The sequence below is a fragment of the Carassius carassius genome, chromosome 22 (assembly GCF_963082965.1).
Source record: "Carassius carassius chromosome 22, fCarCar2.1, whole genome shotgun sequence".
Taxonomy (NCBI): Eukaryota; Metazoa; Chordata; class Actinopteri; order Cypriniformes; family Cyprinidae; genus Carassius; species Carassius carassius.
Genome location: NC_081776.1, coordinates 10,652,409 through 10,670,784, shown reverse-complemented (window position 1 = coordinate 10,670,784; position 18,376 = coordinate 10,652,409).

Here is an 18,376-nt window from a genome sequence, read left to right as displayed (position 1 = left end):
TTGGAATAGACCTATCATTCCTATATGCAAAATATTTTAACGCTTTGATAAAATTGCAATTATATGATACACTTACAGCTTTAGTAGAAATACAGCAAAAACAGATTTATTAATCTTGCATTTAAACTTGTAACTCCTGTTTTTATGCAAGACTTCGTTTAAAATGTATTGTCTGCGACATACAAGTTATAAAGAAACTCCGTTATGTTATAAGAGAATGTCGCTTGCAAATTAAAAAGCAAGATATTTGTGTCACCTTGACATGTAAAATCAAAAAAAATCTGTTGTTTTCAATTTAATCGAGAGGACATTGAACAAGTCGTTTTAAAGTGTTTTGAGATGAACACAAGAGGCCGCTGTTGTCCTACTCATTGATCACTTCAGGCTACGCAGCGTAATGGAAACACGGACATATTCTTCGTTCAGCAGGATTTCCCGCGAGGGCTTCTACTTGTCTTGGATCACGTAAGCTAACATAAGAAGGCCTGGCAGTGGCGATGAATGTCACAATGCACAAATGCTTATTTTCCACTGCTCATCTTTAACAGCCGAGAGTGTTTGTTCATTTGGCTTTCTGTGAATGCCTTTCTAATGTGAATGCCAGAAAATAATGCTATTTCCCGATAGCTTTTTAAAGGAACAGTTCAAACGAAAATTCTGTTATTTAAGCTAGGCTACGTCACTCACCCAAAAGTCGTTCCAAATCTGGGCGAGTTTCTTTCTACTGTTGCACACAAACCATGATGTTTTGAAGAATGTTAAAGGTAGGCATCGGCTTCAATTGTATGGAATAAAATGAAATGGAAATATCAACTTTGGTTAATATGTTGACCTCTTTCTGTATATTGGTCTTTTGCAAACATATGTTTCTTTGTAGACTGTTTTGTCACCTCAGTTGAGCTGATCTAGAAAGATTCAGTCTGACCAGTTTGACATGTTGGAAGCAAATCAAAATTCTGGGAGAATTAATTGTAACCTCCTGCTGGTCTGTAGGGAAAGTCTGTCTGCATCTGACTTGCCCAGATTTGTTCATATATTGCCCTCCCCTTATTAAACCTAGTTTACCCCCCTTTATTAGGTCATGTCCTATGTAAACCCACTGCTGCTCCTCCTTGATACATTTACACCACCTCATGTTTTCTGCAAATATCCCAGGATGGCTGGGATGGTCAGCTGTCTTCTTGCATGCCATGGTCTGGAGAATTTTTTATTTTTTTGCTGAACTTTGGAAAAGCAGACTATACTGTTTATTGTGTCCTTTGGACAAACTGTTCTTAACAAACATGTTGTCACTTTGCTTTTAGCTTTTATGGGGAACAGAGTCTTGGAGTGTAAATACCAAGTATAAAATTCCCAGTTCTCTTTTTCTAGGCTCATCATGAGGCTTTTCTGCTTTTGAGTTCATAATAATATTGAGATCATGAGTCATATTCAGAGAAAGCGTTGGTTTGGGAAGACACCATATCCTGTGTTATATCCCTGAGATTACTGGCATAGCCTAACTAAAAGACAACAGTGAAATTACCAACAGTGGTCTGCATGGTTTGCAAATCCCCTCAAAATAATACCTGGAAGCCATTTATCTGTGTAAGACAGCAGCTAAATGGTGTATTCACACAAGCTGTTAAATGTTTGAGTCATGTCCTGCCTTTAAACTTAATGCTGGTGATTTGTCCTCTGCCATAATATCTTTTCTGAGAGAAACTAGGTGTAGCTTGAGAACAAAAGGGCTGGTGACCGTGTCTTTAGCAGAGATTTTTAATGTATTTAGTCATCTTGTACAACAGTTGTATGAAAATGGGTCGTTGTTGTAATGCCTGCCTGTCCTCGTACGACGCTCCTGCTACTGTTTCAAGCATTTATATTGACAATGTAATTCAATAGACTTTTTAATTACTCCTTAAATGATTAGCAATTACATTTTTGTATTTTTTTTAAATTGATGTACATTCACAAGCGATCATGTCTTTCCAGTCAGATCAGTAGCCTAATAAATCAGCTTTCATGCAGCAGACCCCATCAGTCTGCTGTCTGACTGTGAATTGCCATGGTATTCTTTCGCTTGTTTTTGACTGAAAAATGAATATGTTTAGCACTGGTTTTTGTTATTAGGCTAATGCATGCGTAGCATTTGACTTGCAAAAACTGCAAACTGACTGTTTGTGTCGGCAAAACAGCAAAATGAACATTTGCGTATTTGCACCCTGATCTGAGTGTGGTGTCATAGTTTTGCATTAAAGTCCTAAACACTGTGCCCATAGTCTTGCCAAAACTGTGGCAATGTTTTACGCGTTTCCTATCATAACAACTTTTTGTGACTTGCCTCTGTGTAATAAGGGATATTTTAGAATTATTTTCCATGAAAAGGACTTGTCAATTGATAAGTTTGTGTTGTTGGTTGGACTGGTGACAGACTTGTATTGTTGTATATATTATTGTATATATATAACAGAGTATTGTTGTAATATTTAGAGATGTTATATTGCTGTAAAAAATGTTCACTGTGGATGATGAATTAAGATTACTTGGATCTCCTATTGTCAGAATTTAGAGATAATTCATGTTGGCTTTTATCATTTTACTATTTTGCATTTACTTCTCTTTTCTCATCATTTGACATTCTCAAAAAATAAAACAATTCCTTAGCAGGGAAAGGCTGTGTGCAAAATAGTGCGGCATAAATTCTCAGCATAACATATAAGGAAATCCCCTTTTAGAAGTCCAGTCCAACACATTTACAGGGAGTCTTGCATTGTTGCAATCTGCAGTGCATGATGGGATGTGACAAATATCCTATTTTCCACCCAGGAATTAAACTCCGTAAGCAGCAATAGGGCTGTGATAAGATTTGTGTCTGATTGTGCCAGTCCTGCGCTGTTGTTTTAATCCCACCGATAAACATCTTCTCATAACAACTAGTAAATTGAAAACATCTGGATTGCTAGTTTATGGGGATCTGCAGAAATCTATTGCAGAGACTCATGCAGAATGTAAAAGAGGCCCAAACAGCCAACAGAGTGAATGTTTTCTCATTCCTGGGACAGAATTCAGAGGTTTCTGCACCCTATCATTTCTTCCCTAAACTTTTTTTCCCTAAACATCCTCCTTACTCCCCCATTCAATATCAACATGCCAGTGGCAGTATAGATGAACTACAACATTTACCAAGATATAATGTATATAATAGTATGCTGTGTTTATATTAATAATACAAATAATTTATGAATATTGCCAAAATATAAAATATTTCAACAAGATCTTCAATTCAGGGGAAACTGATACAAAATGAAGAAGGAAGCTGTAGTTGCTGGAGAAGCCAGAAGTGTGCAAAAAAAAAAAAAAAACACTTCATGTTGCAGTGAACTAATCTTGCCATATTTCTGGAAGTGACATGTCAGATGCTCTCTATAGGTTATATTAAATGCCATATATATATATATATATATATATATATATATATATATATATATATATATATATATACATATACTGTATGCATATATACACAAAAAAAATCAAATCTAGGAATTTGTTTTAATGTGGTTCTGTTGTATTTCACATTTATATAATCTCACTGGATAAATTATGCACATTTTGGAAATTTAATCCATCTATCCAGCATTTTTATGCAAAATCCAAATTTGCATAAAAACATGTGAATGGAAACTTGACTTATGCTGTCTTATTTGCTAAATTCAGATTAGCATACTATGCTTAAAACACCTGCAGTATATAGAATGTATTGTGTGCCTAGTATGCAAATTGAATGTATGCGCAGAATACCCTTATTTCTATCCAAATATGCAGCTAGTTACATTGTATTGTACGTGCATGCCTATTTTTATCCCCATCCATCCACTATTTTTTTGTAGTATCAAAATTTGCATAAAAATATGTGAATGGAAGCCCTACTAATACTATGCTCTTGACTTGTCCTTTTGTTTTCAGTCTTTGCTATGTTCAGAATAGCATACTATTCTTACTACTACAGTGTATAGTAAGCATTGTGTGCACAGTTTGCAAATTTAAGTAAACCCAGATGACCCCATTTGCTTAAATATGTAATATGCAGCAGATCACACTGTACTGAATACAGGTATGAGGTATGTACAACAACACAAAATCCATTATATACAGCCTAGTATGCAGTGAGTAGTAAATAAACATTCCATTCTGAACATGACAACCTTTTACAGTCTCTGTCAATCTCTCTTTAAGCAATGTTAACCTCGAACACACCGAGAAGGCTGACAAGTCTCATTATGTTTTCACATGTTAAAAAGAAACTAATTGGTAATGTTTACATAAAACAACACAAATTCCATTTTGGCTAACATGCTAACACTGTAGTAGTTTTTCCAGAATGCCTTGTTTGTCATTGTAGGCCTCCATTTCTTATTCATTGAAGTATTGCTCCGTCTTCATCTTGTTCTCTTTCATCATTTGCTGCACTAGAAGGATAATTATAGCTTTTGGGAAATTATGCCTCCATGAAGGCCCCTTTGGGCCCACTAACAGTGCTATGCTGTGTGGAGAAAGTGTGAGGTAAACAAGTTCTTTTAGTCTGAATGGTGAGATGTTTCCATGTTCTGCATTCTTCTCTCCAATACATTCAGTGTGGAATAGATTCCATATTCATTGACAATTTAAACAGTTCATCTCAAACTAACAGCCTTATGCAATGTGAAATCTGCATTTTCTTGATCTTAAATTAGTCTGTGTCTCTGAGTGTGTTATGTAATGCAAGGGACGAGGTGCTGCCTGTGTCCTTTAGGGATTTATGTAGCCGTGGGGGTGTGTATGGAGATGTATGCGTGAGAGTTTTCAGAACCACAGCAATGGGCCAGACTGGTTTACATTATAGTTGTTTATCACGTGTAAATTATCCAGAACCGATGTTAATCATTCATGCACACAAAGCCTCTGAGCTCATCTCTTTCTCAGGGGGTTGGCACAAACCACGCTGCATCACACAGAAATTTACAGGAATAGTTTGGCGCTGTCGAAACCTGCTGAAAAACAACTGCACATTCCTTTTCATTGTGTTTGTGCCCATATCATACTGGTATGGCTGCTGCACTTCATGTTGTTTAGATTATTTAAGTTTCTCATTTTGCTTCATGATGAATCGGAGTTCACCCCAGGATTATGTATTGTGATAATACATTCTTTAAATTTGCTGTTCATGTAACAGATACCTTCGTACCACAGTGCTTTCTTATTGTCCCCTCAATGAATTTCATGAAAATAAGTTAAGCTGTTATATATGACAGCATATTTATTTTGAGTGTTTTTTTTTTTTTTTTTTAAATATTTGTGTTTTATTGATTGTAATTGAAGACAGGCTCATGATTTGAGGGATGAGTAGGAATAGTGTGGACCGTTTTGATGATTTGATGGTTATAACAAAATGATAGGGTTTCAGCTGTTGGTTCAAATTTGGATATATATATATATTTTTTCATCCTTTAATGTTTGATCCAGTTGGCCGTGTGGAGAGAAATACAAGCTACCGCTAAGACTTTAAGCAACCTTGTTTTATTTTTGTTGACCTTGAAAACAAGACAACTGAGAATAGCTGTTTTTATTTTATTATCCAATCAATCATTGCTGGAGGCTTTTGTAGGGCCAGTGAACAATAACAAACATATGGGCATCTGATGCTGATTGTGACTTTCGTGTCCCATGTCATAGCAGCATTATATTAGGCACACCAGGTGCAGGAAGATAGACAAAGAAAGGAAGAATAAAAAAGGACCACCTTTTATATCAGTTTGGGATGTTTGTATAGGCTTTTGTAGGCGATGTAAACCATTCCCCGGTTATTAACTGTAACCACCCATCCCCACCCTTACTGCAGCCATTAACAACTTCTGCGGATTGTACCTCACTATGGTGACTGAAGCATTAAATCTGTTGTGCAAGAGCTGTTTACTGGACTGCAGTTGACTTTACAGATGGATTTTGTTGTGTGTATGGTGTATGCAGAAGAAAGGTGTGCTATCATTAAATGTCATCAAAAAAATTTGGCCACTGCCATGTATGTATATGTGTATGTGTATTTATAAACATACAGCCTTAATATTTAGTTTGAATGTGTATATATAAACACTTAATATAAAAAAAATTCCCCACAAAGGCCCAAATAACTGATCGGAGGCCACACAGTGATATTGCATGACCTGAATAACAAATGGAAGCTGTCCCGTCTCTAAGCCACTTCTTTATGATGCATTCATGTACGGCTGATGATTATTAGCTCCTGCATTCATCTTTTATCTATCGTATTGAGCCCTGCAGTGAAATGGCAACACAGACAGATTTTCTATATGTTATGAAAGAAGTTTGTATGAAGTATATATTTTACTTTTGTATAAGTAACTTGAGTGTTTTTAATACTCACATTTTATTAAACTGTATATTTTGTACATTTCAATTGTAGTATTTCTACAGAATACCTTCTGCACCCATTAAGCAAAGAGTTGCATAAAATAAATATAGCTTGTAGACCAGTATGTGCGTGCCTGTCTGTATTATAATTGTTTTGGGGCCAGTTTAGGGAGAGGCTATGGACCATCTAAGTGATGTAGCAACAAAGCCCGGAAGTGCTGTTTTCCTGGAATCGTCTGGGGCTAAGAGGGCATGTCGGCGTTCCAGCAGGTCTGCTTGCTTGCATGTGAGGATGTTTATGCTTTTTTCTTGCCTTCGTGCTGATTCACTTACATTTATTTTCTCTGTTTTGGAGCAGTCATGACAGGTGTGTTCACAGCATGTCTGAGTGCTGATGCACAACAGAATGGTGTCAAGTCTGAGTAGGATCCATCCAGCAGATTGGAAAAGTACAGTTCTATCTAGCAGTAATAACAACTAGAAAATTGGGGAGATGGCCAGTTCTTGTTATCATCATATTTATAACTGTAAGAAAATATGTGTGACTATAAATACTTAGGTGGTTTTAACCACAAACTACTCACACTCTATCAACAACAATAATTTATTACAAGTGTGCATGGTTGCCTCATTACACATTGTGAAATGTGATATAAAAGCCCCAAAATCTCTAGACCTGAATCTGTGTGCTGTGGAGTTGAACGATTATGAATGTGCCTGCCAGAAGTATTGATAAAGGAAACTTTTACTAGTTTCTTGCTGAATGTGTTTTTCCACATACATTTTTTTTATCGCCCTGCATTTCTCTCAAGTACTGTGAAATGGTAATTACCAGATAACTTACCAAAGCAGTCTCTGCTTTATCAGCATTGCAGAAGGTCAAATGTCATCTTACAGGGCTCTGAGAGTGTCTCTGTTCAGTTGGACCACTCCCTATTTAAAGTCAGGGAGATGCGCTCAAAATGCTGCCTATTTAGAGCAATCCAGAGCATCGCCTTTGATTAACTTTAGTTAGGATACTGTCTTAAGTTGTCATCACGTTTGTGAGTTAAATATAGTAGTTTCGATAAGAATTGTCACAATTAACATTTTATCTGATGGATTTGTGGTGGCAAAGAAATTACCCTGTATGAATTTTGTGTCTGTTTAAGTAGGTAAATTTGACAAGCAAATTTGCAGCACTGACCAATAGCAAACCTCTGTGTGGTTTTCAAAACTTTTATAGGTTCGAAACGTATGCCATTCAAGTGTAGTCGGAAATATCATAATATGAGTTCAAAGCACATGCATGACTGAGTGAAGTCATATTTATGAGTGGGGAAACAAGGAATTCTAGATCAAACTTGAGTTGCCAAAAAAAGCTCCACTGATTTGAAGCATTGTGCAAACACTGATCTATTGATAATGTCATATCTATATTATAATCTAGAGATGAGTGAGCGAAAAACCATTCTGTAGTAAATTAAAATACATGTCCTTTGACATGTCCTTTAATTAAAGGTGTGACATACTGAACAGCTACAGTAATAGAAAACAAGTGTAAAGTTAATTTCATCATTTTGAATTCAGATGTATATAGTTATTTGGGTATATTGTTCACAATATATTTCTGTTATTTAGGCTACTTCACTTTAGGTTATGTGTCCGACTTTTAAATGCAAGACATGTCGTAATAATAAACATCCAACTCTGAGGCATGAGATCTCTATACTTAAAATAAATAAATAAATAAATAAATAACATAAAAAAGGAAACTTAATGCATTCATTTATAACAACAAAACTACATTTTATGGGTTAAATCAAAGTAGCAGTAGCTCTTTAAAGGTGACAAATTGCAAGTTGACACTTTGCAACAAAACAAAACTGTAGCTCCACAGTAGAACGGAGCTCGTATGTGTGTGTGCACAGCCACATGAATAAGTTTGCAGAGCTCCTGGAAGAACAGCTGCTCGTTCCAGCTGTCTGTCACACATCTGAAATGACTCACACTCGGGGGTGGATATTTTCATCTTCAAAATACTTTCAGAGTCTTCTCACCTCACCACCACTTTAAATAGCAACTAGTCCACAACGGAGGAAGGCCGGTGCGATCAACAGACCTCTGAAACTTTACATTTTCCACAGAAAGCAATTCAGCAGCTCTAACACCCTGAAAATATCCCATAGAAAAAAACACATATCTTCCTGTAATTTTTTTGTATTGCTTGTATTGTGCAGAACTGTTTGAGCTATGCAAACCCATTTATCATCCCTGTTCATCCCTCTGGTTTGTGATATACAAGCACAGACAGGGCTACCACACCCCACAGTGTCCAGGCAACACAAGAAACGTAGACAGCTCGGCTATCAATTATCTGATGATGTTTTTAGGCAGCTTTTTGTATGTCAAAATAAAATCTGGAAAATGTATCACACTCACAACAGATGTGCAGTCCTCACATAGTGGTGTTTGTCCTTAGGGGCTTGTTTTTGCAAAAGACCTGTTGTATGACCTTACATCCTGGTAGTGCTATACTTATCGTATGGACATGCATGAGAAAAAAAGAAAAGCTAATGCCCAGAAAAACTATGTTGTTGAAATAAACATCTAAACCAGCGTAAACGTGTTTGCCAACTGGTTTTAGAGTTTTGGGAGCACTTTTACGATATTTAGACCAGCTTATACCATCTAGAACCAGATAAGACTAACAAACTGGTTAGTTTAGGCTGGTTTAAGCATGTTTTTTTTTAAGCAGGGATGAGCCTTTAATGTGCTCAATATGGGCCATATGTGACTTATGCACCAAACAAATAACTGCATTTTCTGCTTTAAGACGAGGCCTGTGTGGGCTCAATAACTGAAAGTTGGTGTTTTTCACCATTTTCTGCCTCTTATGGAGATGTTATTATTATGTTGTTTATTCTGTAGGGCTGTAGAAAGCGTACGAGTGGGTGTGTTTGGAACAGGGTTGTGGTTGAAGCCCTCAGGCTTTTTTTCAACTCTGTGTTGCAGGTCTTGACCTAGATGCAAACAGAGATGATAATATCAGCCAAAACAAACTTTGCATTAACGCAAGTCAGCTAACACAGGGTTTGGGATGACAAGGAAAGATAACAAATGTCAGTTAATGTGCATGTTCACTCCCCTAGATCTCAGGTTTCTACGTTTTTTGTTATGCTAAGGCTAAGGTTTGTGTTTCTTCACGTGAATGTTGTAACGACAAACAAGGAACTGAAAGTATCTGCTTTATGTCTTAATTCCCCTTGCAAACGAGCTTGACTTTTTCTATACACTTTGTAGAGAAGTTTTTGTCAATCTTCAAATTTACAGTGTCCTTAGGTGAGACAAGAACTAGCATGGTTAGCTGTTAGCTATTAGCTTTCTGCCTCTGTATTTCTCTTTTTTCATCCCGTTTCATGAATAATTCCTGATCCCAAATGCTAATATGATGATGAGTAGGCTGTTCTGCTCTCAGTTTTTTGTGTGTTAGTCACAATATGATTTTGGTGGGAAGGGTCTCACATGCCTGTGGATTTTTTTCCCGAGTGCCAGCTGTGCTGGGTTATCAGACAGCTGTTTGTGTGTGTGTGTGTGTGAGTGTGAATGTACTATTTGGAGGTTGGTATTTGGCTGCTGGTATAACCAGGCTATTGAGAGATGCAATCAAACGTGGGGGCCATGAGAAAAGCAAGTCTTTGTTAATACAGATGTGTGTGTGCACGCGCTCGGGGACATGGACTACGCAAATGTGGAGGCCGTAAAAGAAAGGGGGAGGGTGTTTTGGAGTAACAGACAGTCATTGTTGTTGTCTGCTGCAATGGTCAATGAAAACCTCTAGCAGGTTCTGATGCTCTGGACTGTAACCCTGTTCTTTTGATAGGGTCTTTTCATGTCTCTTGGCTCAAGGCTTGTTGAGTTGAGAGCTGGCTTTTGGGCAGGGAAGAATGATGTGACACAGACATGGTTTCTCCTGCCACTGGCTGAAGAAAGTGCTTTCAAATGGCAGGGCACGAGATCTCTTTTGAGGACGATGACAAAGACCATCAGCCACCCCTCTTAAAAATGTTTATAGCTCCGGCTGAATCCATCCTGAAAAAAACAAAAAAAACATTTTAAACAACTAAGCTGGAATGTTAGTTGATGTGGCCTTTAAATAATATGCTCTCATATTGGTCCTATGCTTTTATATCTGTAATGTTTTACACATTTTTAATTTAACTTAGACTTTTACCTAGTATTCATGAGTGTATTTTGCATGTTTATTAGCCTTACTATTTATTAGTTTAGCAACATCAAAATTTTAAACCCATTTAAGCTGGTCACTTATTAACTAGCCAGTCTCCAGACCTGCAAGCTTAAGCTGGTTTAATGGTGCGTTCACGTCATGACAAGAAGATCAAGTTAAATGCAAATGAACGGCGTAATTTTTTTAACTCAGGATTTTCATGATCCCAGAGTTCTCCAGTTTGGTTTCATTTACAAGAAAACTAGCCATGCAGCGTGTACAAAATACAATATTTTGAACTATAATAATCCAGCAATTTAGTGCAAAGCACATTCATGAATTTTGTATAAAAATAATAGAAAAAGCTCAAAAACTACCGATGCACATTCTTTAGTCATCATTTTGTAGAAGTACAATTCTTGCTGTACTTTCTGTAGTAAAGAGGCATCACCGTCTTGCTCTGATCACAGTGAATTCAAGACACCTGACAACATAATTTTGACTTCCTAACTCAATACAAAATTTTATGGAGCGCCATGACTTGTTTTATCTGTAGTGCAGCTTATGTTTGTGCTATGGAAAACAGCAGCTGTCTTATTGCTGCCTGACAGCATGAAGCTCATTTCCAGTTACCCTCCCCCCCCCACCCCTCCACCTACGGTTTTCCTCTAATGTAAATGGCATGAGAAAGCGTATTATATGTAGGGTGCATCAACTGGAACGGAGCAATCAGGTAAGCAATGGCTATGAAAGAGAAACCACAATCTTTTAATGCCGAAAGCAAGAACACATGCTGCTTTTTCTATTCCTTTAACGCCTACTCCATAAACAGTTGCTTTGCTTTAAAAGCTTGTGAGCTACTTACATAGACAGCATGTTGCGCATCGAAAACTGCTGAAACGAAAGCTCTTTCAAATAGAAAGCACAAACAATATGATTTTTAACTTGGCTTTGCTTTCTGTACTTTTTTACTTTGACACAGTCCCTCTTTTACAGATGTATGCTGGTTGCTGGCTATGGTGACAAACATGTTAATAAATATTTGAAGTAGGTGATCTTATGATGAGCAAGAGAGGATGAGTAAGAGAGTATGCACTTGCCATAACCAGTGTCTTTTATGATGACGGTAGAATAAAGTGCTTTGGATTGCATGCAATTTTTAATACTCTGGTGTATTGAAACACCAAACCCACATGCTAATACACACACCCACACTTCAGTGACCATTCTTTGTGCTATCTTTTATTGAAGACCTTAGAGTTGAAATCATCAAGCAATCAGGCCACTGCACTCAGATACATGACCCCGACCAGCTTTGGGCACATGAGACGGTGTGTTTGTGTGTGTTTTAATAATGGGAACGCTGCAGCTGCAGTCAAATACACCCTTCAGTGCTACGTGTACCATTCCAGCTGAATTACATTAAGACCTCCATCATATCGATCCACAGCATGACATCACTGTCTCCTTTAATGCATTTCCTGTGCAGGACATTTTGGGAATGGGACAATGTGAGAGTGAGTGTGTTTTTATAGGACGGATGATTGTTTTTCAGTATCTCTTTTAGATTTACATTTAGTTTGTTCATAAATGAAAACAAACTAACTGTCAATCCATAGCTGTATGACTGACTTTCTTCTGTGGAACACAAAAGAAGATATTGTGAAGAATGTACACAATGCACTCTTCCATGTAATTATAGAGAATGGTGACTGGAGCTGTCAAACACTCAAAGGGATTAAAGCATTTTAAACAACATGCCCTATATTCCAAGTCTTTTAAAGCCATATGTTTCACATTTTTGACCTGGATGTTATGGCATTACATGAATAGTATTCAAAAAAGAAAAATAGTTTTCAGCAACTTTAACCTCGAAATTCAGTTCCACCGGAACATGTGGCTTGATTTGGGTTGAAATACGGTGGACAAGCATTTTCAAAACATGTTTTTTAACATGTCAGTCACTGCTTTGTTTGCCTGTGTCAGTGGATGCATGTTCTGTAGGAATTTGTGTATCTTCATGATACACAATATACATAAGTGATAAATATACTGTGTTATTGTTTATTATGGACGTGTATATTCATATTATGCACGTGTTTGCATTGTGCAAGTGGAAGAGAGGCTCAATACTAATAACATGTGCTTCTTTGTTTCTGTTATTTAACTCAAGCAGAATGGATCACAGTTCCTCCATGAGATCATTGTGTTTGTGTTTATAGCATTTGATTCGATGCTTTGTCTGATATTAAATGAACAATGTTTAGCAGTTCATTAGCTGATGATGTCTGATAAGTTGGCAGTATTCATACAGAACAGAAAAAGTGGAACGGTCCAGTATGAAGAGTTGGAAAGGAGTTAATTTTTTGTCAATTAATGGGATACCCACATAGACTGTATAAAAACAGGGTACCCATCATAAACAAGCCATTATCACATAGTACTCTTGGGAATGTCTAGCTTCAACTGTGATATCACTGGCAGCTTGTGCTAGTTATTCACATAGTGTGGCCTAATTGTATGCATCCAATACAAGGGAAAATCTAAACAAACTTCAGTTGGACTGGTAATGACTGAGTTAGCATATGTGCTAGTGATTGTATGGGATACAGTGAATGAGTGTGTTACCTGTTACCAGTAAGATCCTGCCAAAATACCTATAACATTTTGTTAAAAAGTCATCGATATAAGTAGATGGAAAACCTAAAAGTACAAAAACTGATAATTACAAAATAATTTGTAAGGTATGATGAACCAGAATAGATTGGGTTCAAATGGAAATCCTTTGGCTTTTTTGAAATGACAAAAGCTCTTTAGCTGACAATCGATATCAGAGCTGAATACTGAATTTTAATGAATTCTAATTATGAATGGTCTTGAATGGCTGAAGGATTGGGTTTTGTGTATTATAATATTCAGATTGGTGCCACAGAGAGACTCGAGGCATTTGGAAATCATGGTTTTCCCCCCATAATCTCATCAAGTGCTGCTTTGCATTTTATCCTCTTACAAGAATCCAAAACAATTCCATCCTTTGAATCTGATTTCACAGAATTGCTTTGCCCTCCCGCCTTTATCTTGCACCCTTTCATTGTAATTTTACCAGGAATGCCAGTACTTCTTTTGAATCTTATTTTTGACTTTGATAAGCGGTATGCCCACATATCTTCAAAGAAGCCATGGCTACCTCCTGTTTTAGCAGACCATGAGAGCTTTATCAAACCCAGAGCAAAACCAACACACAATCTAACCATAAACAGCTCTTAATCTTCAAAGCCCTCTTCAGTTAGCATGTTAAAAGAAGTTCATCTAGCAGGGGGTTCTATATATATATATATATATATATATATATATATATATATTAAACCAACAAAAAAAAAAGTCCAGAAAAAATGAGCGTCACATCATTGACCCAACTATAAGAAGCTGACAATGCTATCTTAGTTTAAACCATACTAAACTCTTCCCAGAAGGCCCATATATTTTATTAAATGGACAACTGGCTTTCTTCTCATATACAAATCTCTGATAGTAATGCCACTTGCACTTTACTGGCCATTGTGGTCAAAACATGTTGGAGCTCATTTCTCTTCTCCCTTCTTTGTAATCAGATTGAGCCACAGGCAGGGCTCCTCAGCCAGGCTTGACCTCTCGTTAGTGCTGACCTGAGGTCAGTGTGACGGCATACACACTGATCTGACGTGTCCAGCCTGGTTTCCACGACTCTCTTTCTCACGAAACTCTGGAACAAAAGCACCATAATGTAGGAACTTTAACCTTTTTGGTGTATTTAAGGATTTTGGGTGGGTTCCTGTGGGCTGGGGTCAGAGAGAAGAACAATGTGTGAGTGATAAAAGGAGAGAGAGAAAAAGAGAAAGGTAGCAGTTACATGAAACAAAAGACCAAAAGTGCTGCAGGCTGTGGGGTCCTAAATCCATTTTTTTTCCCTGTTAGGCCATCTAATTTGTTTTCTTGGCCTCAAATATCCTTCAGTTAAATTTTTTGTTGACATGAGAGATTACTGTCTGAAGGGTGAATGCAAAACTATAGAAGCCTGTTTTCGCCTCGGAGTAAAAGATAAAAAAGGTAATTGAATTATGTTGACTTAAAAAAAAAAGTTATTTTTGGAGTTCTACAGTAGTAATAATGAGAAAAGTAAGACTGTGAGATACAACGTCAAACTTATTATTATCATTATCATTAATATAATAAATTTTCTATTTTCTTTTTTTTTTTTTTACAATAGGGCTGAAGTAGCCTTCCATACAAAACTCCACTTCTAGAAAGAGAAGGTGACCGTCCTCTCTTTAAAAATATTGCATGGTCCTCCTTATCATCAGGAGTCTAATTTCTTGACATTTTGAGATAAAAGAACTTGATTTATTATGAAGCATACTGTAATTATAAGAACTTTTGAACACCTGTCCTGTCCAAAAAGAGCATTTTTGAAACTTAGTTGAAAAGTTGCATAGACAGCTTATGCCAGACTACCACTACTGTCTTCATTGTGCTAAAAGTTCTGATTCAGACAACTGAACATTATCAAAATACCATAACCATTTTAACGTAGAAGATGCATATTGAGTGTTCAAGAGTTTAGCCCATGCAGTCATGATGAAGTTGTAAAGTAGAAGCAGGATAAATACAGGATAAATACTGTTGTACAACAGAACAACTAAAATTAACATTAAAGTGTTGGAAAGTCTGTGAATTATGTTGTTAATGGGTGTGTGTAGCCCCTACAGCTCTGCACATTATTCTGAAGGACCGCAGATTTAAAAAAACAAAACTGTGGTCTTTTCAGTCCAATTTTAGCAGTGTGAATGACACATTTTAATGCAAATTATCTTGTAAACCATATATGTAGCCCTGTCGTCTTAAAGCAAAAAAACCCACAAAAAAGTTTACATTTAAAGGGTCAGCGAGAGGGTGGAAATTGGTCATGAAAACCAAATAAAGTTTATATAATGACAAAAATGTGAACCTACTGGGGAAGAATGTAATATAAAACGTTGTCTATGAACCCTTTAAAGCAAAGGACACAGACAAATTAAGCTCTTATTATGAAGCATTAAAACAAAACAGCCAGTTAACTTTGTTGGGCAGCTGTTAGACTGAGAACAGTGCCTGAACAAAGAACAATTTACCAGCTGAAATCTGATTTGAGCCAAACACACACCTCTACTTTCAGCTGGGTGAAGATCCAATCTGAAATAAGATTTCAAGATTAAATTACATTAGTTTCTTCCTTCTCTATTCAGTCCCTTTCATTCTTCTTATCTTTCCCCCATCTCCCTTTTCACTCTGTCCTTCTGATGGTGTTTCACTCGTGGGTGTTTTGAGTCCTCATTAGTCTGAGATTGTCTATGAAGGGAGATATGAATCTTACAGATGTTTGATTATGTATGTAGTAGGCGCTCTGTGTTTCTGCTGCTATCTTTATCTCAGACATCAGCTGAATTTCCCACAGTCAGCCTTATCTCTCTCTGGGACCCCTCAGCATAGTGCCATCTCATTTTAAATGATGCTTCGAAACAATATGCATTGATGGGCTTTCATTTAAAACTTCTGGGTTTAAGGGCTCAACTCTATCATCTATTCTACAGACAGACAGAGAGACAGACACAGGCAAGCAGACACACACACACACACACACACACACACACACACACACACAAATATACACACATGTCTGTGCATGTAGTAATTTCTTGAGTGCTGTTGTTGAAAATTGAGCTAAAGAAATGTGTGACTTTGTGGGACACACTGTCTGTCTATATGTGCTGCGCCTTGTTTACAGGCAGAGGAAGACGGATGCTGTACATTTAAACCGTCTCCGTAAACCTGTCTGAAGACAGAAGATGACTTTTGTCAACATTTGTCATGGCAATTTTTTCTGCCCAGCCTTACTTATTCGAACCAGAATATAATGAACTAGGAAAGATGGACGTTCTACATCAGAAAGCAGGCTCCTGTGTCAGCAGCACCACAGGCATGCGTCGTGCTACTCTCGTGAACGTGCCAAAGACTGACATGGAAGAGAAGAAATTGTTGAATAAAGTCATTATATTGGTTATCTTTATGTAGAAAAAAAAGTTTTCTCATAGCTTTATAAAATGAAAGTTTAACCACTGATGACACAGACTATTTTAACAATGTACTTACTATCTTTCTAAGCATCGAATGTGTCAGTAGTGTTGCAGTCTATGGAGGGTCAGAAAGCTCTCGGATTTCACCAAAAATATTTTTATATGTATTCTGAAGATGATCAAAGGTCTTACTGGTTTGGAACGACATGAGGGAGAGGGAACAGACCCTTTAAGGTTCCTCATTATTGCATATCCCGTCTAATTTTCCAGTTAAAATGTAGAACATAATTTTAATTTGTCTATCCACACACATAAAGAATCATATATTAAGACTGATAGAACCTTTTAATAGAATCCAGTTAATTAATATGTGTATCCGCACAGATGAAGAGAAGTGCTTTTTTATTTATTTTTTAGGTCCTGTCTAATGTCAAAACATATCTTTCCAAAATAAAATGTACATAATATACATTTCTTAACCATGTCACAGGTTTGTAGCCAAACAGAACATTGTGACTGTCTCTTTTGGACAATAACGAGCACAAAAGGTTAATCGTATGGCTTTATTCATACATATGGCATCAGTGTGGATCTTCTCTGCCAGTCATCTTAAACCTGTTCAACAGGTTTTGTTCCATCGTTTTGTGAGAAATATACCTTTTAGTATGAATGTTTTTTTTTTTACTTTTAGAAAAATGTTTATACAACTGAACCTTAGTGATATTGTGTACATCTTTAAAGCTGCCATTTTTCCCCATCAGCGTACACAATTTATACATTACTCCCATTGACAAGATCACCTCAAGATTGCCATAGCAACAAGCACTCCACACTCAAGCAGTTTGTTTTCTGCTGTATTTTCCGAGGACTCTGGCAATAGGCAGCATTTTCTGTAGACTGAAAAAAAAAATGGTTTAGAATTTAATTTTCTTGTAAAGCATTCTCAATTACTGTTAAAAATAAATAAAGTTTCCAGTTATTAAAATTGGCATGAGGCTCCAGGGCCTCCTGAGCATCTGTTGATTCCAGGTGATGAGGATTAAGTGAAAACTGATAAACCTGTGGAGGTTTGACTAGAGTTTCTTGTCTGTTTGGCTGTTGAAGTCACTAAGTTCACCTCACATCAGCCATTTTAGGTACAGGTACATGTCCCAACAAATACCCACGTCTGAGTGATCGTTGACTTACTGCACTGGTTGGATGGGACTAGTTTCCCCTGAGGACGTTAGGTTGAGGTTTACAGATATGTTTTGCTATTTTAATTCTGAGAAAAACATGTCTTTGTTTTTCTCACATAACACCAATAAAATAAATGATATATATAAAATACTTGCATTAACATTCATTATACATGTATTGAAATACACTCTATATAACATTTAAAAATATATATTTAATTGTACATTGTAAATGAATGATCCTTTGCATGTGGATTAAATTTTGTGTGTATGTATTTATTTTCAATTTATTTTAATTTTAATTTTTATTGATTGATTTCTTTTAGTTTTATTTATTCTGCCTGGAAGTGGGATTTAGATGTGATTGTAAATTATCGATTCAAATCTTTTTGCCAAATTTGAGGGTAAAATATAAGTTCATGGTTCAAATATCCCAAGATAAATCAATCAGGAGAACATACTTTTTTTTTTTTTTACTGTAAAAATTTTATCAGCCATTTCAAAAGAATGTA